This window comes from Delphinus delphis, chromosome 17 (assembly GCF_949987515.2).
Source record: "Delphinus delphis chromosome 17, mDelDel1.2, whole genome shotgun sequence".
Classification (NCBI taxonomy): domain Eukaryota; kingdom Metazoa; phylum Chordata; class Mammalia; order Artiodactyla; family Delphinidae; genus Delphinus; species Delphinus delphis.
This window is the reverse complement of record NC_082699.1, coordinates 67,077,124-67,102,714: the sequence shown is the minus strand read 5'-3', so window position 1 is coordinate 67,102,714 and position 25,591 is coordinate 67,077,124. Positions and strand designations below refer to the sequence as shown.

At 40.5% G+C, this 25,591-nt stretch overlaps 1 protein-coding gene across 4 annotated transcripts in view; it reads left to right on the top strand.

The window, feature by feature from the left end:
* Window positions 1-25,591, top strand: part of LRATD2 (LRAT domain containing 2) — a 322,259-nt gene that overhangs the window by 85,894 nt on the left and 210,774 nt on the right. For 3 of the 4 annotated variants that reach the window (XR_009516651.1, XR_009516652.1, XR_009516653.1), the window contains exons 3-4: window positions 6,450-6,632; window positions 15,259-15,344. The gene's annotated coding sequence lies outside the window, so the exon portion shown is untranslated. Of the gene's footprint in view, window positions 1-6,449; window positions 6,633-15,258; window positions 15,345-25,591 lie in introns of those variants that run through there. The other variant, XR_009516654.1, reaches the window with a different exon arrangement.

The window sequence follows — 25,591 nt, the reverse complement described above, 5'->3', positions numbered from 1 at the left end:
GGCTGTGGGTTTGTCATATATGGCCTGTATTATGTTGAGGTAAGTTCCCTCTATGCCTACTTTCTGGAGGGTTTTTATTGTAAATGGGAGTTGAATATTTTCAGAAGGTTTTCTGCATCTATTGAGATGATCATATGGTTTTTCTCCTTCAATTTGTTAATATGGTGTATCATGTTGATTGATTTGCCTATATTGAAGAACCCTTGCATTCCTGGTATAAACCCCAATTGATCATGGTGTATGATCATGGTGTATGATCCTTTTAATGTGCTTTTATATTCTGTTTGCTAGTATTTTGTGGAGGATTTTTGCATCTGTGTTCATCAGTGATATTGGCCTGTAGTTTTCTTTTTTTGTGACATCTTTTTCTGGTTTTGGTATCAGTGTAATGGTGGCCTCGTAGAATGAGTTTGGGAGTATTCCTCCCTCTGCTATATATTGGAAGAGTTTGAGAAGGATAGGTGTTAGCTCTTCTCTAAATGTTTGATAGAAGGATAGGTGTTAGCTCTTCTCTAAATGTTTGATAGAAGGATAGGTGTTAGCTCTTCTCTAAATGTTTGATAGAGGGATAGGTGTTAGCTCTTCTCTAAATGTTTGATAGAATTTGCCATCTGGTCCTGGGCTTTTGTTTGTTGGAAGAGTTTTAATCACAGTCTCAATTTCCATGCATTTGATTGCTCTGTTTATACTTTCTATTTCTTCCTGGTTCAGTTTCAGAAGGTTGTGCTCTTCTAAGAATTTGTCCATTTCTTCCAGGTTCTCCATTTTATTGGCATAGAGTTGCTTGTAGTAATCTCTCATGATGCTTTGTATATCTGCAGTGTCAGTTGTTACTTCTCCTTTTTCATTTCTAATTCTATTGATTTGAGTCTTTCCCCTTTTTTCTTTGATGAGTCTGGCTAATGGTTTATCAATTTTATCTTCTGAAAGCACAAGATTTTATTTTTACTGATCTTTGCTATTGTTTCCTTCATTTCTTTTTCATTTATTTTTGATCTGATCTTTATGATTTCTTTCCTTCTGCTAACTTTGGGGGTTTTTTTTGTCCTTCTTTCTCTAATTGCTTTAGGTGTAAAGGTTGGTTGTCTATTTGAGATGTTTCTTGTTTCTTGAGGTAGGGTTGTATTGCTATAAACTTCCTTCTTAGAACTGCTTTTGCTGCATCCCATAGGTTTTAGGTCATCGTGTTTTCATTGTCATTTGTTTCTAGGTATTTTTTGATTTTCTCTTTGATTTCTTCAGTGATCTCATGGTTATTTAGTGGTGTATTGTTTAGCCTCTATGTGTTTGTATTTTTTACAGAGTTTTTCCTGTATTTGATGTCTAGTCTCATAGCACTGTGGTCCGAAAAGGTACTTGATACGCTTTCAATTTTCTTAAATTTACCCAAGCTTGATTTATGACCTAAGATATGATCTATCCTGGAGAATGTTCCATGAGCACTTGAGAAGAAAGTGTATTCTGTTGTTTTTGGATGGAATGTCCTATAAATATCAATTAAGCCCATCTTGTTTAATGTATCATTTAAAGCTTGTGTTTCCTTATTTATTTCCATTTTGGATGATCTGTCCATTGGTGAAAGTGGGGTGTTAAAGTCCCCTACTATGATTGTGTTACTGTTGATTTTCCCTTTTATGGCTGTTAGCATTTGCCTATGTATTGATGTGCTCCTATGTTGGGTGCATAAATATTTACAATTGTTATATCTCTTCTTGGATTGATCCCTTGATCATTATGTGGTGTCCTTCTTTGTCTCTTGTAATAGTCTTTATTTTAAAGTCTATTTTTTCTGATATGGAAATTGCTACTCCAGCTTCCTTTTGATTTCCATTTGCATGGAGTATCTTTTTCCATCCCCTCACTTTTAGTCTGTATGTGTCCCTAGGTCAGAAGTGGGTCTCTTGTAGACAGCATATATATGGGTCTTGTTTTTGTATCAATTCAGCCAGTCTGTGTCTTTTGATTTGAGCATTTAATCCATTTACATTTAAGGTATTTATCAATATGTATGTTCCTATTCCCATTTTCTTAATTGTTTTGAGTTTGTTATTGTAGGTCTTTTCCTTCTCTTGTGTTTCCTGCCTAGAGAAGTTCCTTTAGCATTTGTTGTAAAGCTGGTTTGGTGGTGCTGAATTCTCTTAGCTTTTGCTTGTCTGTAAAGCTTTTGATTTCCCCATCAAATGTGAATGAGATCCTTGCTGGGTAGGGTAATCTTGGTTGTAGGTTTTTCCGTTTCATCACTTTAAATATGTCCTGCCACTCCCTTCTGGCTTGCAGAATTTCTGCTGAAAGATCAGGTGTTAACCTTAAGGGGGTTCTCTTGTATGTTATTTGTTGTTTTTCCCTTGCTGCTTTTAATAATTTTTCTTTGTATTTAATTCTTGCCAATTTGATTAATATGTGTCTTGGTGTGTTTCTCCTTGCATTTATCCTGTATGGGACTCTCTGCACTTCCTGGAATTGATTGACTATTTCCTTTCCCATATTAGGGAAGTTTTCAACTATAATCTCTTCATATATTTTCTCAGTCCCTTTCTTTTTCTCTTCTTCTTCTGGAACCCCTATAATTCGAATGTTGGTGCGTTTAATATTGTCCCAGAGGTCTCTGAGACTGTCCTCAATTCTTTTCATTCTTTTTCCTTTATTCTGCTCTGCTGTACTTATTTCCACTATTTTATCTTCCAGGTCACTTATCCGTTCTTCTGCCTCAGTTATTCTGCTATCTATTCCTTCTAGACAATTTTTAATTTCATTTATTGTGTTGTTCTTCATTGTTTCTTTGCTCTTTGTTTCTTCTAGGTCCTTGTTAAACGTTCCTTGTATTTTGTCTAATCGATTTCCAAGATTTTGGATCATCTTTACTATCATTACTGTGAATTCCTTTTCAGGTAGACTGCCTATTTCCTCTTCATTTGTTTGGTCTGGTGGGTTTTTACCTTGCTCCTTCATCTGCTGTGTGTTTCTCTGTCTTCTCATTTTGCTTCACTTACTGTGTTTGGGGCCTCCTTTTCGCAGGGTGCAAGTTCGTAGTTCCCGTTATTTTTGGTGTCTGCCTCCAGTGGCTAAGGTTGGTTCAGTGGGATGTGTATGCTTCCTGGTGGATGGAACCGGTGCCTGCGTTCTGGTGGATGAGGCTGGATCTTGTCTTTCTGGTGGGCAGGACTGTGTCCGGTGGTGTGTTTTGGGGTGTCTGTGGCCTTATTATGATTTTAGGCAGCCTCTGTGCTAATGGGTGGGGTGTGTTCCTGTCTTGCTAGTTGTTTTCCATAGGGTGTCCAGCACTGTAGCTTGCTGGTCATTGAGTGGAACTGGGTCTTGGTGTTGAGATGGAGATCTCTGGGAGAGCTTTCGCCATTTGATATTACATGGAGCTGGGAGGTCTCTGGTGGACCAGTGTCCTGAACTCGGCTCTCCCACCTCAGAGGCACAGGCCTGAAACCCAGCTGGAGCACCAGGTCCCTGTCAACTACACAGCTCAGAAGAAAAGGGAGAAAAAAAGAAAGAAAGAAAAATAAAATAACATTATTAAAATTAAAAAATTATTAAAAATAAAAAATTTAAAAAGTAATTTAAAAAAAGAAAGAAAGAAAGAAGAGAGCAACCAAACCAAACAACAAATCCACCGATGACAACAAGTGCTAAAAACTATACTAACAAAAAAAAAAGAACCCCCCAAAAATGGAAACACAGAACCCTAGGACAAATGGTAAAAGCAAAGCTGTACAGAGAAAATCACACAAAGAAGCATACACATACACACGCACAAAATGAGAAAGAAAAGAAAGAAATATATATCTATGCATAAGATGAAAAAAAAACGAAAACAGCCACCAAATTAATAAAGAAATCTACCAATGATAATAAACTCTAAATACTAAACTAAGATAAACATAAAACCAGAAACAAATTAGGTGCAGAAAGCAAACCCCAAGTCTACAGTTGCTCCCAAAGTCCACCACCTCAACTTTAGGATGATTTGTTGTCTGTTCAGGTATTCCAGAGATGCAGGGTACATCAAGTTGATTGTGGAGATTTAATCTGCTGCTCCTGAGGCTGCTGGGAGAGATTTCCCTTTCTCTTCTTTGTTTGCTCACCTCCTGGGTTTCAGCTTTTGATTTGGCCTTGCCTCTGCGTGTAGCTCACCTGAGGGCATCTGTTCCCTGCCCAGATAGGATGGGGTTAAAGGAGCAGCTGATTTGGTGGCTCTGGCTCACTCAGGCTGGGGGGAGGGAGGGGTACGGAATGCAGGGTGAGCCTGTGGTGGTAGAGGCCGGTTCTCCCAGGGAAGTTGTCCCTGGATCACAGGACCCTGGCAATGGCGGGCTGTATGGGCTCCTGGGAGGGCATGTGTGGATAGTGACCTGTGCTTGCACACAGACTTCTTGGTGGCTGCAGCAGCAGCCTTACCATTTCATGCCCGTCTCTGGGGTCTGGGCTGATAGCCGCGGTTCGCGCCCATCTCTGGAGCTTATTAAGGTGGTGCTCTGAATCCCCACTCCTCACGCACCCCAAAACAATGGTCTCTTGCCTCTTAGGCAGGTCCAGACTTTTTCCCGGTCTCCCTCCTGGCTAGCTGTGGCGCACTAGCCCCCTTCAGGCTGTGTTCACGCCACCAACCCCAGTCCTCTCCCTGCGATCCGACCTCCGAAGCCCAAGCCTCAGCTCCCAGCCCCGCCCGCCCCGGCGGCTGAGCAGACAAGCCTCTCGGGCTGGTGAGTGCCGGTCGGCACCGATCCTCTGTGCGGGAATCTCTCCGCTTTGCCCTCTGCACTCCTATTGCTATGCTCTCCTCCGTGGCTGTGAAGCTTTCCCCCTCCCCCTGCCCCGCCCCCTGCAATCTCCGCCAGTGAAGGGCTTTCTAGTGTGTGGAAACATTTCCTCCTTCACGGCTCCCTCCCAGAGGTGCAGGTCCCATCCCTATTCTTTTGTCTATGTTTTTTCTTTTTTCTTTTGCCCTACCCAGGTACGTGGTGTGTTTCTTGCCTTTTGGGAGGTGTGAGGTCTTCTGCCAGCGTTCAGTAGGTGTTCTGTAGCAGTTGTTCCACATGTAGATGTGTTTCTGATGTATTTGTGGGGAGGAAGGTGATCTCCACGGCTTACTCCTCCGCCATCTTGAAGGTCCTCCCATATATATATATATATATATATATTTTTTTTTTAAACTGAGGATTACATTCAAGAAAATCTGAGCCATACTGCTTTACGATCCAAGGCCCAGGCCCAGACATTTCTGCATCAGAGAGCACACCCCAGGCAAATGGCCTTTGACCCTACGATCACTCAGATTCCATGCTGGGAGAATTCTGTGATGAAAAGCTGGGAGGCCAGTTAATTGCCCTTGCCTTCAGCAGCCAAAGCTCAAGGAGTGGGCTGCCTTGTGATAGCGTGCTCCTGAGCATGCCAATAGCAGTTGCCTTTCAAAGCATAGATGTATTAAATGTGTTCTTAAAATGACCTGATTCCTGGCAGGAAGCCCCAGGGAATGTGCAAGAATTTCTTGTGAAGATCATCATTGTTGATATCGGTCATCCTGGAGAAAAGGCATTTAGTAGACTTGCATTTGTCTGGCGTGGTTGGAGTCTGCCTGGTTTATGGGTTGTTGCAGGAAGATGGATTTTTGAAATAAATCTTTGCCTACAGCAACCAGAGGACTTCCAGGTCACCTTTAGTAAGGGAGTAGGCAGCGTACTGATGGGAAAGAGCATAGCATTGTGAATTTGAAGACCTGGGATTGAGTCTAAGACTGTCTTCCTTGGTGGCCATGGGCAAGTCATCTAACTTTTTCAGACTCAATTTCCTTACACATAAAACAGGAGTAACGATACCTTTCCTTGACTTCACAGAGGCATCTCAGGGATAAAAACAATAACATATGTCAAAGTGCTTTGCAATATCCCAAACTTTTATACAAATGGTAACGGTTTGTATTGAACATGAATGATGATAATTAAGAAATGCCTTCCAAACAATAATAAAAGTACCATTTTACAAATGAGGAAACAGAGATTAAAAACTTGACAAATGAAACAGCAGTAAGTGATGATGCCAAAATTCAAACCCAGGCCATTCCGGTTTTAAAGTCCTTGCTGGGAACCACTGTGTTGGAAAATATGCATTTCAGAGAACATATGGACTCCAAGGCTGCATGCTTCTTGATGGAGAGGTATTGCTGCCTGTCTCTTACTTCTGGCAGTGGCTGGTAGAGAGAACACACTGTGTTAGTTGAAAATAAATATCCTTACTTGTCCTCCTCTTCCTCTTTCTTTTTGGGATTCTTAAATTATTGTTGTAATTTTTTGGATGCAAAAATTGCTCTGTTAGCCCACATAGCTCACTGTCTTATTTGGAGTAGCAAATAAACAAGCAAAGGCTGGGCTAACTTCAGGAATAAAATTTGTTCAGGTTGAAAAATATATAATTAACCAAATGCCTGTTTTGTTCATTTTCAGATATGCGCACCAACAGGGAGCACAAGCCATGAGGAAGTCACACAGCAAAGGCTCACACTACAATTGAGTTTTAGCACTGCTAAAATGAACTTGAAGACTGAAATTGTTGTCCAGCTTAGTTGAGCTCAGTTTGGGACAAGCTCATTTGGAATTTCCCGCCTTTTCTGTAGAAGATCCAGCAAGGTAGAGATTATAGCTTCATAAGTCAGACTTTTACCTGTAATTATTATGCACATACTATAGGGAAAGTCACTAGAGCCGTCCCTCGGTATATATAAGGGGTATTGGTTCCAGGACCCCCCATGCCCCCTCAGGCACCGAAATCTGAGGATACCACAAGTCCCTTGTATAAAATGATGTAGTATTTGCATATACCTAATCATATCCTCCCATGTACTTGAAATCATCTCTATATTACTTCTAATACCTAATACAATGTAAATGCTATATAAATAGTTGCTAGTATGCAGCAAATTCAAGTTTTGCTTTTGGAACTTTCTGGATTTTTTTTTTCTAATATTTTCTATCTGCAGTTGGTTGAACCTGCCCATGGGGAACCCATGAATACGGAAGGTCCACTTTATAGGAGTCTTCTAGGGCTGCCATAATGAAGTACCACAGACAAAGTGGCTTAAACAACAGAAATTTATTTTCTCTTGATTCTAAATCAAAGTTCATGTGTCTGCAGGGTTGATTTTTTTCTGAATGCTTTTCTCCTTGGCTTGCACGTAACTCTTTTCTATTTTTTCACATAGTCTTCCCTTTGTGTGTCTGTGTCCTAATCTCCTCTCCTTATAAGGACACCAGACAGATTGGATTAGGGCCTACCCTAGTGACCTCATTTAACCTTGATTATCTGTTTAAAGACCCTAACTCCAAATATAATCACATTCTGAGTTACTGGGGTTTAGGACTTCAACATATGAATTTGGAGGCGGGTTGAGGGGACAGGGACACATAGTTCAGCCCATTATAATCACAAAGTGGGACAAAATAAAAATAGCAGTTAGGTCTCCAAATGACACTTCCAAGCTTTAGTAAAAATCTTGGGACCTAGAAATGAAAGGGAGACAAACAAAATTCTTTAAAATTGTGTATTTTTCATTTTCAGCTAAGGAATTTATTTTAATTCCTTTCATGCTTCTGTTGTTAAACAAAGTCCCTTTCACATTTGGGAATTGCAGGTTATTTCCCAAGGAAAGGGGTTATTTGGTGACATTAGTGACATGTAGATTCTCGCTTCATTCTGTGAGAACCACTCAATGCACAGATACATGCACTTCTCACATGAGCCATGGAGGAGGAAGAGAAATATTTCACCATCAGAGGGAAAGCTACCAGCAGTCAGATTGATTTTGTGTTCTTCTAGAGCCTTTTGGGTGCAGAGTTGAAGGCAGGACCTTGTGGTGGCCTCAGATAAAGCTTGTGCTTGTGGGTAGGACCTCTACCCAAACTAATGTGATACCCACCACTCTGTCTAGATACATTGTCTGAGAACGCTCTTCAGACTTGTCATCTGACTCAGCCTGCATTCTTGGCTCCCCAATAGTTACACCATTTCCTTTCTTCATTTGTCTTTCTTTATTGAGGTTTATTGAGGTATAATTTACATACAGTAAAATTCACCCCTTATTTTAGGTGTATAGTTTGAAGGGTTTTGAAAAATGCGTGCATTATGTACTTGCACCACACTCGAGATACAGATGATTTCTTCCCACCCCTGAAATATCTCTTTACTCCTTTGCATTCTTTCTTAAATGTTTAAATAGAATTCAAAAGTGAAACCATCTGGGCCAACTGGTAAGGATGCAACTTGGAATTCAACGTCTTTAATAGATAATAGGCTATTCAAGTTATCTACTTCTCTTTAGTTAGCTCTGCAAGTTTGTGTCTTTCAAGGCATTGGTTTATTTATCATCACATTTATTGGAATAAAGTTGTTTAAAATGTTCCCTTACTATCCTTTTCATGTCTTTTGGAGCTGTAATGATGCTCCCTCTTTCACTTCTGCTATTGGTTGTTTGTGTCCTCTCTTTTTTATTTGATCAGTCTGATTAGAGGTTTATCAATTTTATTGATAAAAACTGCATTGAGCACATAAGATAACACAAGAGCAAGCAGATGAGACAATTTTAAGTGTTTGCTTTATAATCCCAGGATGCTCTTCAAACAAATGATTGCTGAAGTGTGAAAGAACACTAGTAAGAAATTTGGTTTCAAAAATGAACCACCAGGGCTTCCCTGGTGGTGCAGTGGTTGAGAGTCCACCTGCCGATGCAGGGGACGCGGGTTCATGACCCGGTCCGGGAAGATCCCACATGCCGCAGAGGGGCTGGTCCCGTGAGCCACGGCTGCTGAGCCTGCGCGTCCGGAGCCTGTGCTCTGCAACTGGAGAGGCCACGGCAGTGAGAGGCCCGCGTACCAAAAAAAAAAAAAAAAAAAAAAGAACCACCAGTCATGGCAATGATGATGATTATAATTATCTTAATAAATAAGATTTTGTGTTTAATATAGTCAGTCTTTGTGATTAGTGGTTTCTGTGGATTATATCACAACTATTTTAATTCGATATTATAAAGATGAGACAATAAGTACCCTAAACTTATGTTAAACACACAAACTATCTACATGTTTCATACACTTCCCATTCATGGTTACTCTTTTTGCAGGAGGATACAGGCAGGCAGCATTTATTGATGGGGTGTAGAACAGTGGTATTGCTATACGATTAGGTAATATCTTACTCAAGCATCAAGGTAGAAAAATAGCAAATGAGCTGAAAACCAATTAATGGTCCACAATCCCTTTTCTTAAACTGTGTGGTCAGATGTGTCCTGAAACTCAGAATTTTCATATTTTATAAAGGTAGTAAGGTACATGTGTTCTCACTTAATTAACACCTTTGGTGGGAATCTAGAGCAGCATCTCATAATCAAACACACTGGAAAAACAATGACTATAAATAACCTCACAGAATTTGCTGCCAAATGAGTTACTCCAAAATGCTGTCTTTCAAAGACTTTTTTGGATTTTGAGTCTGAAGATAAGAAAGGACTATAAACATACATGGTCAAATAGCCCATGAAAACTATTGTAAATCTCCCATAAAAAATGGTATATTGGTTTTGTGTATAGTGTCCCAACTTTCCACTGGAAAGATGGCTTTCCTGGAGGAACAGCCAATTGTTCCTCCAGGGTAGAACAGATTGCTATTGCTTTAGTCGAGCACCAGATGAAGTAATTGGTTTGCATTAGGGGCCCATTTTGAATGAAAATTATGCTTTCTCTCTTTACTTTTTGTCCAAGCTCATATAGTTGAATTTGGAGAGATTAAATCAATGTATGTTTGATACAACTGAACTACAGAGTACTTGCTTGAACAGTTTTACATATGCCAACAGGAATAGACAAGAATAAAAATAAACACCAGTGCCGAACTACAGCCTTCCGAAACAGCAACACATTTATAAGAAGTTAAAATATATGCATAGAGATGGCAGAAGATGATGTATTCTGAGGTCTGCACAGAAGCAAGTTAATGTGGCAACACAAGCTAATGAATTGGTGGTATCCAATGTGTTAATACTTCTCTGTGTGAAGTTTTGTACTGCAATTTAAAAAATAATCCAAATATATTTTAAAAATGAAATCTGTATCAAATTCCATAATAGTTTGTCTCCATGATTTATTCTAGATGTAGACAAAAACATAGCAACAATAATAAAAATAACATATTGATCATAATTAACATTTCTTGAATACTTACTATATGCCAAATACTGTTTTATGTGCTTAAGACATTAACTCATTTAACATTCATTTATTCTTTCAATAAATAATTACTGAGCATTTGCTTTGTATTAGGCATTGCTTTAGGTCAGTGATACTCAAGTAGGAGAGATTTTGCCTTCCAGGGGATATTTGGCAATATTTAGAGACATTGTGCTTATTATAACTGAGGAAGTGCTATTGGCATCTGATGGGTGAAGGCCAAGGATGCTGCTAAACATCCTACAATGTGGGACAGCGCTTACAACAAAGAATTATCCGGCCCCAAATGTTTGTTAGTAGTGCTGAAGTTGAGAAACCCTGTTCTGGTTGACAGAGGTACAAGATGGACAAAATGGCTGCCTTCTTCATTTTATGTGTTGCAGTGAAGAGAAACAAACCATTTAAAAAGTAAATATCAATTATCTTAGAAGGTAGTGAAGGTTTTCTATTACGAAGGAAAAAAAAACTGGGGGAAAAGGATAGGGTGTGTGTGTGTGTGTGTGTGAGATTGGCTGCAGGGTGGGGAGTTGGACATTTAAGTAGTGTTTAGGGAAGACCTTGCCTAAGAGGTGACTTGGGAGGAAAGTCTTGCAGGTGAGGGAGCATGTATGTGGATACCTGGGGAAGAGTTACTTTCAGGCAGAGGGAACTGCAAGAGGAAAGAACCCAGGCAGGAAAAAAAAAAAAAAAGCATAGCGAGGAACAGCAAGGAGACCACTGTGACCTGAGGAGAGCATAGGAGGGGATGCAAGGTTAGAGAGATGAGGGAGGGACATTGTTTAGAGTTTGTAGACTAGACGAGTATAAGGATCTAAGTTTACTCTGAGTAAGAAGGGAAGCCATGGCAAGGTTTTTTTTTTAAACTAGATAAATAATATTTTAATACAGTCTTTTTAAATCAAAATTATTCAAACTGTTATGAACAAAATATCAAAGTTTTATTTTTTTTAGTTTTTATTTTTTTCAAAATTTTAAAGATAGTATTGACAATGCTGTACTGAATGATACTGGAACCCAAGGCAAAAGGAAAAATGGAAGCCCCTATGTACAGTTGACCCTTGAACAACACAGGGGTTAGGTGCACTGACCTTCCAGATAGTAGAAAATCTGCGTGTAACTTTACAGTGGACCCTCCCTATTGGTGGTTTCAACCAACCATGGATGGTGTAGTACTGTAGCATTTACTATTGAAAAAAACTTTGGCAGCATTTTGAGCTAAGGAGTGTCATGAGCTGATTTATGTTTCTAAAGGATCTTGCTGACCACTGCATTGAGAACTGACCAAGGACAGAACCAAAGAGACCATTAAGTAGTCATGGCAACGGTCCATGAGCTTGTAGTGGCTTAAACAAGGATTCTAGCAGTTACAGGTGAGAGGTGGTTGGATTCTGGACATGTTTTTCAAGGTTGAGGTAACAGAATTTTGTGAATGCATATGAGATATAGGAGAAGAATCAAGAAAGTTGATGTTTTTGTTTGCTTCTTTGTGAGCTGAGCCCCTAGAAGAATGGGATTGTCATTTACTGAAATGGAGAAGGCTAGGGTAGGAGTGGTTTGAGGAGGAGATCCGAATCATCATGTTTAATTTGGATGAGAAGTTTTTAATTTGAGGAGTCTATTCAAGCTTTCAACTGGAGATGTCCAAAAACTTGTAACCACTCTGTGAAATAGATACTACCATTAGTCCCATTTTGGAATTGAGGAATCAGGAATAAAAAGGTTCAGTAACTTGTCTAAGATCACCCAGCTATTAAGTGATATCATCAGCCTAGATTCTGATGATACAACCTGACATCTTGCTGAAAAAAATCTCATCAGCCCCTTTCTCCTGGGATGGCACCTCTTGGTCTCCATTTCGATGGATGAACTTGACCAGCTGTTAGAGAGAGAAATTCTCTGCCCTGAAGTGAGGTCTTGAGATAGAGCCTTTTATGCAGTTGGTACCTGAAAATTAAGCTGCTTTCTTTGCCAGCTTTTTCTTTGAATCATGTGCTAAAACCAACCACAATGTAAAACCTAAAGAAAAGATGGGGATTCTGCAGTTGCAGGCGGCTTAGAAAATGATCCTTTATTGGGCATCTACATTAGAAAGACCACTGACTCGGGGGGTTCCACAGATAAACCTGCATTAAAATACAGCCTCTGTCACTCACTAGATGTGATTTCCTGGGACTAAAATGTAACTTTTCTAAGTCTGTCTTGAGCAAGTAGATAGCGCATGTGGGAGCAGTATCTCTGTGGTACGTCCACGTTCCCCAGTGGCTTTTTCACCCCAAGGGTTAGGCTTATACCTGATCAGCCCGGTGAAGAGGTCCATTCTTCACTGCTTTAGTGGCCGTAGAGTCTGTGTGGTTTTGCTACGTTTTTGTTTATTGTCTGTTCCCCACTCTAGAAAGTATGCTTACTGAGGGGGCAGGGGTTTGTCTGCTCTGTTTACTGTTCAGGACAGTGCCTGGCACATAGTAGGTGCTCACTGAATATCTTTTGAATAAAGAAACGAATAATCCTCACTGTAATCATCCCTGGGAGCTTGGCTCTATTTTTAACCCCATTTTACAGATGTGGAAACCAAGGCTTAGAGAAATGGAGCAGGGTACCCAGAGCTACCCAGCAGCAGGAGGCAGGACCTAGTCACATGATATGAAATAGATGTAGAGTTTAGAAAAGCCACCACTGAGTGTATCAGCAGTAGCAGAGTCTAATAATTAAGTCTTTCTGAGTTCAATGCCCAGCTCTGTTTGACCTCTCTGCATCGTAATTCCATCCATAAGTGGGAGATGACAATAATACACCTACATTATAGAGTTTCTGTGAGGATTGAATGAGTTAATACAAATACAGTGCCATGTAACAAATGCTATTATGACTATTAGATAATATTAATATATTTTGTTCTTTAACTTATAACACATATACACCTTGCTCCCATCTTCCACCTCAACCTTCACATTTTCCAACTGTGTCCAAACTTGAGCAAGGTATTTGCTTATATATATATTTAGCTAATTTGTGCATGTGTCTTAAATTACCCATTATGTAAATGGCTTTGGTTTAGGAAGCAGAATATGCTGGGATATGGTTAATGGGAAACTGTTTTGTGCAACTTAGAAAACAGAAGAATCATAACAGAATCCTCTGGGGAGATAGTCTGATAAAGGTGTAACCAATACATTTTCAGGTTTTTATTTTTAAATAATAACCAGTCACTAATGCAGTAATGGCTAAGAGCAGAACATTGATTTCCCTACGGCAAGGTGGATTGTGTTTTCCTGCTACATTGCCAGCTATCATCTTTGATATTAAGCTGCCTCCCTTCAATCTAATATCTGTCAATCTGGCTTTCAAGAAAGACACTTCAAAACAGTGTGGAGGCTTTGTCATTTTTGTGGATGGGTGATAGAAGGTATTTTTGCATGTGTGCTTTTTTTGGTAGGAGCCATTTACTTTTTAGCAGAGCTAGAATCTAACCTGATATGAAGCCCTGTGCAGTTGAATTCCTTAGCAGACTGGCAAGGCTCTTAAATTCTTTTAAAGAGAAGGCTCTTGGAGTTGGCTGTTTTTCAGGTGCCCTCTGATGCTTTAGGCAGAACTGCTGTTTGATCTATGCAAATCTTCCTCTAGCCTGGAAGTACTGGCCCCTCTCTGCTGAGGGGGAATAGCATTGTTCAGTGTAACTAGATCACAGTAGAACAGATCCTTGAGGAAACTTAAAAAAATCAAAACCAAAGTCTTATTACTGAGCTTTTCCCAACATCTTCTTTTTCAAAAAAACTAACGAAAAACAAACAAACAAAAAACAACCTTAACTTGATGTGTAACAGATATCAGAGGAGATTATTAGTTAAGCCTAAGTGAAAAATTCTTCTGTGCATTTATTCATTCATTCATTTACTCACTTATTCATTTAACATTATTTATCATGGACTCACTATATGTTGGGTATTTTGCTAGGTGACAGAGGGGTGAGGTAGCTATACAATTTATTAACAAAATAAAAAAAAAAACACTTTCTATCCTTATTTTCTTTATGAAATCTGATATTTCAAAGCAGATGCCCCCCAAAAAGCCTCTTTTTTTCTATTTAACAACCCATATTAAGCATCTTAATATGCAAAGAATTGTGTGCAAGAATTGTGCTAAGCACTGTGAATATATGAATGTGACCCTCAGGTCCTAATAAGGAGAAACATAGTGTATGTATTCAAAGCTATTCTCCAGTAGTTTTATGATCTGTGGTAGGCAGAATTCTAAAGTGCCTCTTCCCCAGATGTTCAGTCCTAATTCCCAAGAATGTGAATATGATGAGATATCACACTCATGATTATGTTACATTTTATGGTAGAAGGTTTTTGTGGTGTAGTTAAGGTTACTAATCAGTTGACTTTGGGTAAATCAAAAGAATGATTGTTCTGGTGGACCTAATCTAATCACTTTAAAAGCAGAATTGTCTTTAGCTGATAGTAGAAGGAGGAATAGATTTGGTATAAGGGAGGTTGTTGAGATGGAGGGGGCTACAGGGCAAGGACCTAAAAGTAGCCTCGAGATGCTAAGAGTGGTACCTTGCCGACAGCCAGCCAGAAAACAGGGACCTCAGTCCTACAACTCAAGGAATTTAATTGTCAGCAACATGAATGAGCTTTGAAGCAAATTCTTCCCTAGTCACCAGTTGACACTTGTTCTCAGCCTTGTGAAACCCTAAACAAAGAATCCAGCTGAGCCTGGCTAGACTGCTGCACTCTAGAACTGTGCGATTATAAATGGTGTTGTTTTCAGCAACTAAGTTTGTGATCGTTTTTACACAGCAATTAATATATATATTATATATATAATATATATATATATTATATATATAATATATATATATAAAATCCTTGGTTATTTTCATAGATACTTTGTAGTTAAGATATCTTAACACTTGAGTGGATGCTAAGTGATCTATATAGTTTTTTATGACTGATAATAAAATTACCTTCTTATATTTGCACAAACCCATTTACATAGTACTTTTACATATGATTTTCTCATTTGATTTTCACAGCTTGTGAGGAATCATTGTCTCCATGTTAAAGATGAAGAAACTGAGAATGGGACATAATATGACTTGCCAACTAATCATCCTAAGTGGTAAGAGTGGTATTTGAACTCAGGCCCTGGCAATCCCATTTTACTTGGGCATAATCATCAGAAAGTTGATAGGTTACCCCATATAGGCTCTTTTTTATCTTGCTTTCTCTTCATTCCTTCTAATGTCATCATCATTGTTGTCATCAGTAGTGAGGGCATTCTCCTCTTCCTGCTTGTTTACTAAATGTTCATTAACTAAATAATGGCACTTAAAACAATTTTTTTAAGTCAAAACATTTATTGAGTATCTGTTATATACCATGGTACTTGCTGTCCAACAAGGCAAACAAAATGACAAGTGTCCTCTTGTTTATATACATGATATTGAGTCTGAGAAATAGTCACCAAGGGGATGCACTTCTGATGCATGTGAAATATATAAAAAAGTAGAAATAGACTTCTTCTTCTACAGCTGGCTCACGAAATAAAACAATCCAGCAATCTTTTCTCTGCTCCTCTGGAAAAATTTTTTCCCAGTTTTATTGAGATATAATTGACATATAACATTATAGATATATTGTATTGTGTGTATATATTTGTACATATATAACAATTGTTACAGTTACATAGTTAATTTTTTTCCTGTGATGAGAAATTGCAACACAGTTGCAATTTTTCCCCCCTGTGAGGAGAACTTTTAAGATCTATTCCCTTAACAACTTTCAAATATACAATGCAGTGTAGTTGACTATAGTCACCATGCTGTACATTAGATCCCTAGACTTTATTTCTCTTATAACTGGAGGATTGTACCTTTCGATCACCTTCACCCATTTACCCCATTCTCCCATTCCCTCCCTCCTCCAGCCTCTGACAACTACCAATCTGTTCTCTGTTTCTATGAACTTGGGGTATTTTAGATTACAGATATAAGTAAGATCATACAGCATTTGTCTTTCTCTGACTTATTTCACTTAGCATAACTAAAGTCCATCCATGTTGTCATGAAAGTCAGGATTTTCTTCCTTTTATGGCTAATATTCCACTGTGTGTGTATGTGTATGTGTGATATTGAGTATATATATCACGTTTTCTTTATCTGTTCATCCATTAATGGACACTTAGGTTGTCTTCATGTGTCAGCTATTGTAAATAATGCTGCAATGAACATGGGGGAGGGTGCAGATATCTCTTTAAGGCAGTGATTTCATTTCCTGTGGATATGTAAAAATTTTCAGTTTCTGTATGACCTTGTTCTTTTTTCTGCCAGAATATTTCTTTGGGGGAAGTATTCCTATTTCCAGATTTTTCTTTCAGAAAAATGGTCAGGGTAATTTCACTTGTGCTGGAGAGACTGGAATCTGGGAGAGCATAAGGTGAATTTCCAGGTTGTAATCCTACCAGTTTCCTAAACCGGTAACCTGCCTCCCCCTGCCCCTGCCCCCCAGCCCCCCTCCCACCCCACCAACCCCCCGAGAATGGTGGGGCAGTGAGCAGGTCTTGGGAAGGCCAAAAAACCTGCACTCACTCTCCCACACGAGACTGCCTTTTGTCCCTTTGAATCAATACAGCTTCCTGGGGAGCCTATCTGATTGAGACCAGAGAGCCAAGCCACTCTCAACATAGGGCAGAACACCCACCACCCTAAGCTCTAGTCCCTCGTTGTGTTTTTCTTTCTGTTTTTAATTTTTTTTCCTTGATGGGCACTTTTTGGGTAGGAAGAAATAAAGTCCAGTAGTAAATTAAATTTGAAATCTGGCTTGAACAGTTATTCAGCTATACTTATTGTCATCTAATCAGACAGTTTGGGGTTAAAGTGGCCAGGCCTAACCAATCTTATAGAGTCTGCTGCAAACTGCCCCTGTACCAACTGTTGCCGTGGGAATGGGATCATGTGGGGGTGGACATGCCCCCACCGAAGAACATTCTGTGCATAGACCACACTCAAAGGATCTCCGCTGGCAATTAACCGGAAGGCTCAACAAGGGCATTCTGTGACCAGGGTCAGCTCTGGAAGGCCTGTTTAGGAGGAGCTTGTGGGCTGCAATCTGTTGGGACTCATCTTGAAGCCGATTCTGTGTGGCCTGCCCACTGATTGCACTTAGATTACAGGAATATCTGGGGTAGGTGAAGATAACCATACCCTGTGTCCCCTGTTCAGCCATCACTTTGTAGATCAATGCCGAGAAGCCCCTGTCTCATTGCTGGTGAGTCTGAAGAGACTCTTCCGGTGTGCAGCTCCCACAGCTGCTCTTTTGAGCAGATGGAAGAGACCTGGGGGCAGTAAACTGCATCCTTTCTGGTTGATGAGTAAAACAAGGCCCAGTCCAGCAGGGACTCCCAGTTACAGAAGGGATTGATGACAAACAAGGAGAGGGAACCCAAGAACTCTCAGTGTTAGCTATGCATGTGATGAGGGAAAAAGAAAAGCCCAAATCCCCTCTACCCCGCCAAAAAGAATCCATTATGTCTATTTCTCTTCTATCAAAAACAGATTAAAAAAATCAAAGTCCCATCTGTTCTGTGTCAACATTAGAAATCGTACATTGTGTTTCATCACAGGCAGGTTTGCCATGGTGGTGGGGGTTATATTTTTGGAAAGTGCTTGAAAACCCAGAGTAACTGAAAACAGAACTCGGCCCTTCAGGCCCTTTCCTGCTGCCTGTGTTTGTTCATTCAGCAGTTGATGTTTTTAATTGATGTATTTGACAAAGAGGACCCTGGGAAAAGACAAGCAGGTAAAGGCAGCTGCATAGGCCTCTGGAAGCAACACAGGTAACAGCCCCATGGCTCTCAGCACAGCAAGGCAGTTTTCCCACATGAATCTGTACTCTGAGTTCACAGCAGCAGCCTTGCTAGTCCTGCGATATCAAGGGTTCACATTCAAGGGCTGCTGGTTAAATCTGGTCATGAGTTAGGCTAGGGTAGACATGCACTCCTGGAGCCTCCCTTCTGTTCTTCCTTATCTCTTCCCTGGGATCCCCTCTGCTGGTCAGCTGATGAGCGCGGATAGGCTTGCTCCTAATTGCTTGGCTGCCAGACCAGACAAGAAAAAAGCAGACAAGGCCATCTGTTATGAGTCTTCTCTTGCTTTCCCTCCCTGCCCTGACCAGTTTGCCCAGTGTCAACTCCATGCCACTCTGAGGATGGAACACACTGGTATGTTCTGATGAAAAAGAAACGGCTGCCATCCCACTCACAGCCTTCCACACTTGTTGCTTTCTATGTGCACGTTGCTGCTATCAGGGCATGATAAGGGAAATCCTGAAAAATAATGCCAGCCTCTTCTTGAACTAGAAATAGTGACAAAAGTCCCAGAGGAATCTCTATTCAAAAGAGAGTCACAAAGTCACTCCATCAGTTGCATAGATTTAGAAGGAACAGGCATTCATGAGGACAAAACCTTGGTCAAGGTGCCCAACTCTGAGACCCCTGGCAGGGAATACTGATCCCTGAGAAAAAGAGGACCAGTCTGCATTAATAGTCCAAGGACAAAAAGAAGCCAGGAAAATTTGAAGCTAAAAAGATGGACCAGGGTAGTCCAGCTGAAAGCCCAGTGATAGAGAAAATTAAAAAAAACATCCCCCAAAGAGGTAGCCCAGGTAGGTGGCCCAGGCTCATGGAAGCACTCTTAAGTGGAGGGGGGTGGGGGAGAGATGGTTTTGGCAAATCATGGCTGAAACTGAACCGAGGCTCACTGGATAAGCTTTGGGGCCAAGCGACTAGGCTTGTCTTCCAACATGGGGATTCTCTGGTCAGTGACTTAGATCAACAAGGGCATCTTAGTAGCCATGGATGTGCATCAAGTGTCGAGTTATGCAGGACCAGTCTGATAACAACACAACGAGGCAGCAAGAAGGAATGATAAGCGACAGGTTAGACTCAATTTCTCTCTCCTCTTGCTATTCAGAAGCAGAAGCAACCTCTCCCCTCTCCTAGATGCAGTGAATATGGTGACATATTTCTACAGCCATTATTGGAAAGGTTTCAAGTCTTAGCCTTTCTTGTTAGTAAGTTAGGTGGGTATTCTGGTGATTATTTGGAAAAAATGAAAGAACTATTACCATATTTGGAAGTCACGTTGTTGAAGGAGGCATATTTTATAATTTCACCTCACATACTCTGAGCTTGATTGTGAAATTTATAGCTGACTTTGTTATTTTAGGAATAAAACTCCATCTTTAGCTTTTTCTAATTGCAATCTCATCTCTCTTATCCTCAAAACACTGGGGAACATGTATTCTGAGATAGTTCTGACCCCAAAGGGAGAAGGTGTGGAAAGTCTGACCACATCCTTCAAAGACATTTTTTTTGAGGATTTGTTCAAAAACACCAGTTGTCATCTAAAGAATGTACAGACCTACTATTGCTGCATTCCTGGAATTCGCAGCAGATCCGCCACCAGAGAGCAAGCATAGTTCTCAAGGCAGAGCCAATACCCAGTGTATTGAGACAAACCTCTATGGGGATTAAAGGGATCCCAACTAAGTTTGTGTTACTGCAAGTGATTGAGCTTGAGGTTATATTAAATCAGGCTACCACTGCTGACGTCACTGGAATGGAATGCTCCTTTGTGCCTCTTCACCGCAGTGGGCAGGGGATGAGGAGGGAATTGGTAAGTGAATAGTCCTCACTTCAGTTTCTGACTGATGGGCTCTTGGTATGTTCACGTTGGAACAAAGGCTATGGGCTTGAAGTGGTTTGGAAAATGTTTTCTCTGGATTGTAATTATTGGTTCTTCAGGAGAAGAATAATGTCATTATTATTTTTTCCAATCTCTACCACTTAGTAGTAATATTTATCGGAAGAAGGAAAGAATGAATGTATATTAACGATGCATTCAGAATGCCTGGATTTTTTTTTTTTTTTTTTTTTTTTGCGGTACGCGGGCCTCTCACTGTTGTGGCCTCTCCCGTTGCAGAGCACAGGCTCCGGACACGCAGGCTCAGCGGCCATGGCTCACGGGCCCAGTCGCTCCGCGGCATGTGGGATCTTCCCGGACCGGGGCACAAACCCGTGTCCCCTGCATTGGCAGGTGGACTCTCAACCGCTGCGCCACCAGGGAAGCCCAGAATGCCTGGATTTTAATCCAAGGTCCACCATGTTGACTTTAATCACCCCTGTGTCATTGCTCCACTCAGGAATCTTATACTTTTTAATCTTCCTGAATTGTGATGATCTAATTTACATGTCAATTTCCCCAACGTAGTCTATGAGCTCCTTAAGGAGAAGGGTGTGTCTGTGTCTTATTCAGCTCAGAAGCTCCTTATTTAGCAAAAGGCTGTGTTTGTTATAGCTTATTAATGAGAACATGAGCTCTGGAGCCAGCTTTCTTGGTCTCACATCTTGACTCCTTCATTTCCTAGCTCTGTGACCTCAGGCAAGTTGCTTAACCTCTCTTGTGGCTTAGAATAAGGATAACAGTATCACCGACTTCACAAAATTGTGTGAGAATTAAGTGACAAATACATTTAAAGTGCTTGGAGCCTTGATACATGCTCAGCAGATATTAACTACTACTTTCCTTACTACCATTGGGTTTTTTAATTGAAGTGTAGTCGATTTACAATATTACATTAGTTTCAGGTATACAGTATAGGGATTCAATATTTTTATAGATTATACTCCATTTAAAAATTATTATAGAGCTTCCCTGGTAGCGCAGTGGTTGAGAGTCTGCCTGCCAATGCAGGGGACACAGGTTTGTGCCCCGGTCCGGGAAGATCCCACATGGTGCGGAGCGGCTGGGCCCGTGAGCCATGGCCGCTGAGCCTGCGTGTCCGGAGCCTGTGCTCTGCAACGGGAGAGGCCACAACAGTGAGAGGCCCGCGTACCGCAAAAAATAAATAATAATAAAATAAAATAAAATAAGGACTATACTTCCTTATGCTTATTAGTCCTTATTATCATTGTTGATAATATATATTTGTCAATAAAAACAACTTCCGTGTCACTGAACCTGTTTTCTTATCTATAATATAGGGGCTATGATATAATAATAACAGTAATATCCTGAAGAGATGTTGTGAGGATCAAATGAGACAATAGCTAAGTGTCAAAATGTCTTTTTGGAGAACTGTAAAGTATTTTGAAACTTTCTGGTACCATTATTTATAGTATTAACTGCAGCACAGAGTAGAGAAATGATTTGCACAAAATTCCACAGTGTGAGTGAGGCAGACAGAGCTGGGCTAGAATATTCTTGGAGCTTCCTGTGTGCCTAAAGTACTGCTTAGCTGTGATGCACGGAGCTGAAGCCTCTGGGATTACTGAGGCTTTTTCAGTATTTACGTTAAGATACAGCTACAGGTCTTTCAGCAAAGAGCTATGTTTTAATCAAAGCTGCCCTGGCTTTACTGTGCTCATCCTCACTGCCCTTGCCCAAAGGTCTGACAGTTTTCAGAGCTGCCCTTGTTTTCTGAGATGCTGGATATCAACAGTCAACTCTTTAAGTGCAGACTGGATGCCTACGGATAGACTGTAGTAGGTGCTATTGAGTATCCAGAAGAGGTAGAGAAAGGCCTAAACTAGGAGTCGGAACACATGAGATAGAGGTATAATATTTACCACTTAGAAATCATGGTGCCCCAGACAAGCCCCATTGATTGTTTGGGATTCAGTTTTCATGTCTACAAGTTAAAAGCAATCAGATCATTTCTGAGATCCCTGCAGAGTAAATGCCCTTGGAGTCATGAGTCCTGTGTTCTGCTGGGACTTCTGCCATTCTCCTGCACTATGACCTTGGGCAAGTCACAATCTCTCTTCCGTCTATAGTGTCCTCATTTGCAGAGGACTTTTTCCTGAAAGAGACAATCTTTGTGCTCCTGGTATGTCAGTCACTGCACCAGTCAATGAAAGTGTGCATATATACAAACACAGGTGTACACACACTCTAGTACACACCGATGCCTAGTGTGTGGCTTAGTTCTTTGCACACATTATTCAATGTAACCTTTATAACAACTTTATGAGAAAGATATTTCTGTCCTCATTTTACAGATGGGGCAACTGAGTCTAAGAGAGAGTAACTAACTTGCCCAATGTCATCCCTAGTATAGTTAGAGTTTGAACCCAATGAATCTGACTCCAGCTAACCATGATGTTACATAGTCACCTATAAAAGATAAGAAAAGTATCATATCCTTCCTAGACTTACCTCACTTCTTTTTAATTAAGGTTATTCAAGTAGTGGACATGTAGGGAATGTTGACTCATAGGGTGCCTAGATTTTAGCCTGAGATGTAACGTAAGATGTAACCTAAGAGTTAGCTGGATTCATGGCGAGTTGGAAGACTATTCCTGTTCATTGGGCATCCTGCCATCCTGCAGTAGCCTGAAGGGTTCTGCCCTTTTCTTTGTTAAGATTTTAAACAATGGCATGAATGAAGGCATGAACTGGACAAATTCGCTGTGACATGAATTTGGAAGGGCTGGCAAATCGACCAAATGACAGAATAAAAATGAGAAAAGATGTGACTATATATGCATTATCACATTTTAAACACAATTCTCAGTAGGACTCTTATTATGTCCATTTTATGCATGAGGAGACCCAAGCTCAGGGTGGTGACCATCCAAAGATGACACAGCCTGTGAATTGACCTTTTTTCCAAAATAAACTTTTATAATTAAAAAAAAAAACTTGCAAAGCTAGCACACAGCATTCTTGGTATAACACTTGTTTTACCCTATGGTCAACATCTTATATTATGATGATACACTTGTCAAACTAAGAAACCAACATCAGTACATTATTATTAATGACTCCAGCCTTTAACTTGATTTTACCATTTTTTTCCATTAATGTCCATTAATGTCTAGGGCTGTTATAACGAAGTACTACAAACTGGGTAGCTTAGAACAACAGAAATTTATTCTCTCACTGTTCTGGAAGCTAGAAGTCCAAAATCAAGGTGCCCAAAGGGCCGTGCTCTCTCCAAAGGTTCTAGGGAAGAATCCATCTTTGCCTCTTCTAGCTTCTGGTGGTTGCTGGTAATCTGTGGAGTTCTTTAGTGCTCTGGTGTAAATGTTTTTGTCTCCTTTAAATTCATATGTTGAGATCCTAATGCCCAATGGAGATAGGGTCTTTAGGAGGTGATTAGTTCATGAGGACTCTGCCCTTATGAGTGAAATTAACACCCTTATAAAAGAGGCCTGAGAGAGCGTCCTCTCCCTTCTGCTACGTGAGGATGCAACAAGAATTCTGTGACCCAGAGGAGGGCCCTCACCCGACCATCCTAACACCTTGATCTTGGACTTCCAGCCTCCAGAACTGTGAGAAATAAATTCCTGTTGTTTATAAACCACCAGTCTGTGGAATTTTGCTACAGCAACCTGAACAGGCTATGACAGGCTTAGATGAGGCTGAGATGCATCATTCCAATCTCTGCCTTCATCTTCACATGGGCTTCTCTCCTTGTGTCTGTGTCTCTGTGTACAAATTTCCCTCTTTCTATAAGAACACCAGTCATACCGGTTTTATGGCCCAAATGAATCAATTATGACCTCACCTTGACTTGATTATATTTGCAAAGAACCTATTCCCCCAAAAGGTCACATTCATAGCTACTGGGTGAACATAATTTTTTTTTTTTTTGGTGGCAATGGGTGCCGGGGGTGGAGGTGGGGACAGACACTATACATAGTAAGTTCTTTCTATTCCAGCATCCAGTCAGGGTACCACATTGCATTTAGTTGTTATGTCCCCTCATTCTCCTCTGGCCTATTATAGTTTCTTAATTTTTTCTTGTTTTTCATGACCTTGACAGTCTTAAGAAGTCAGGTATCCTGTAGATTGGGTTTTCCTGATGTTTTTCTCATGATTACTATGGGCTTATAGAATTTTGGAAAAAATACTGTGGAAATCACATGCCCTTGTGAACTTAAAGTCCAGAGCTCAGGTTTCAGTTATAAAACATATAACTATAAAGATGAAATATTTCTTAGAATCAGCTGTTGGCTTATTCTTTTCCCTTTCTTTTGGGGGGCTTGCATTACACTGGACATATAACTGGGGGTTCAATAAATACCCAATAAATTGAAAGATGCAGGATCTGCTGTCACCCTCAACCCCAACTCAATTACCTTTCCCCAGATGTGGAACTGCTACCTTCCCTCTCTCATATACGTGACAAACCTATCCACATTGCTAATGTTAATTTACTTTTTTCGAGATCCACCAATATATCAGGTGCTACTGCAAACACAGAGGTGGACATGACCCTTGCCTGGGAGGCTCGATAATCCAAATGGCAGGAAAGCAGAGGTCACCTGCAGGAGCTGAGTTGTGTGTAAAGATTCCTCAGCCTCTCAGGGCCCGGAAGAATTGACAGGAGGGAAAACTAGAACTTGCTCTTCTCTCGCAAAAGGTGGATTATGTGGATTCAAATTCTGTCTTGAATATCAATGATAACCAAATAAAGAAAGCTCTCTTATTAAGCATACCTCAGCCTTCACTTCAATTTAGTAGTGAAGGGAGAGTATATATAAATTAGTGGATGAAAATTTTGGAATTCTAACTTCGCCATGTACTTGTTTGCTTGTTTGTTTATTTATATATTTACTCATATATTAATTTATTCACCCTGGGAGTGGGCAGACTGATGCACAATGGGGTGGCTAGAAAGAGTACATCATTTGAAATTAGCAGAGCTTTTTGTAAGTCCCAGGTCTCTTACATTACAAGCTGTACCTAAAGCTAAGACTCAGTTTCCCCAGCTATAATATCAGGATGACACATCTCACTGCAGCACTGTTTTTGACTACTCAGCATTTACTCCCCCATGTTTGGAGACAGCCCCTTGATCTCCCTTCAGGGCACTACCCACCCCTATTTGATGCAGTCTTGTTCCAAGTGTCCCGGATTCCCCGAACTGAAGAGTGGACACATGCCTCGATTGGACTTCCTGTCCTGGGAGTCTGAATTTCAGGGCGACTGCTGTAAGGGCAGAAGTGACTGGGGTGAATTCATTCCGGAAGAAGCATTCGGAAGAGGCTCACCACTGGTTCTTGCTACCCAGACCCCTGAGAGTGACTTCCATTTATTTTATTTTATTTTTTTCACAAGCCAGGTTCTTCCTCTTTCCCTTGCATTCTGTGAGTCTCCTTCTTTTTTTCCGTGATATACATATTTTATCTGCTTATAGGAGACAAAGTTGGCCTCTTTTGCCTGTGACCAAGAACGCTGATGGATATTCCTTTAGCTTTCTCACAGCCCTGCCCCATTCCAGGAGCTGGAGATAATCCCTTCCTCCGCTCAACTCCCACGTTAGTTTGTTTATCCACTCCTGAGAGCTTACGTAGCTCCT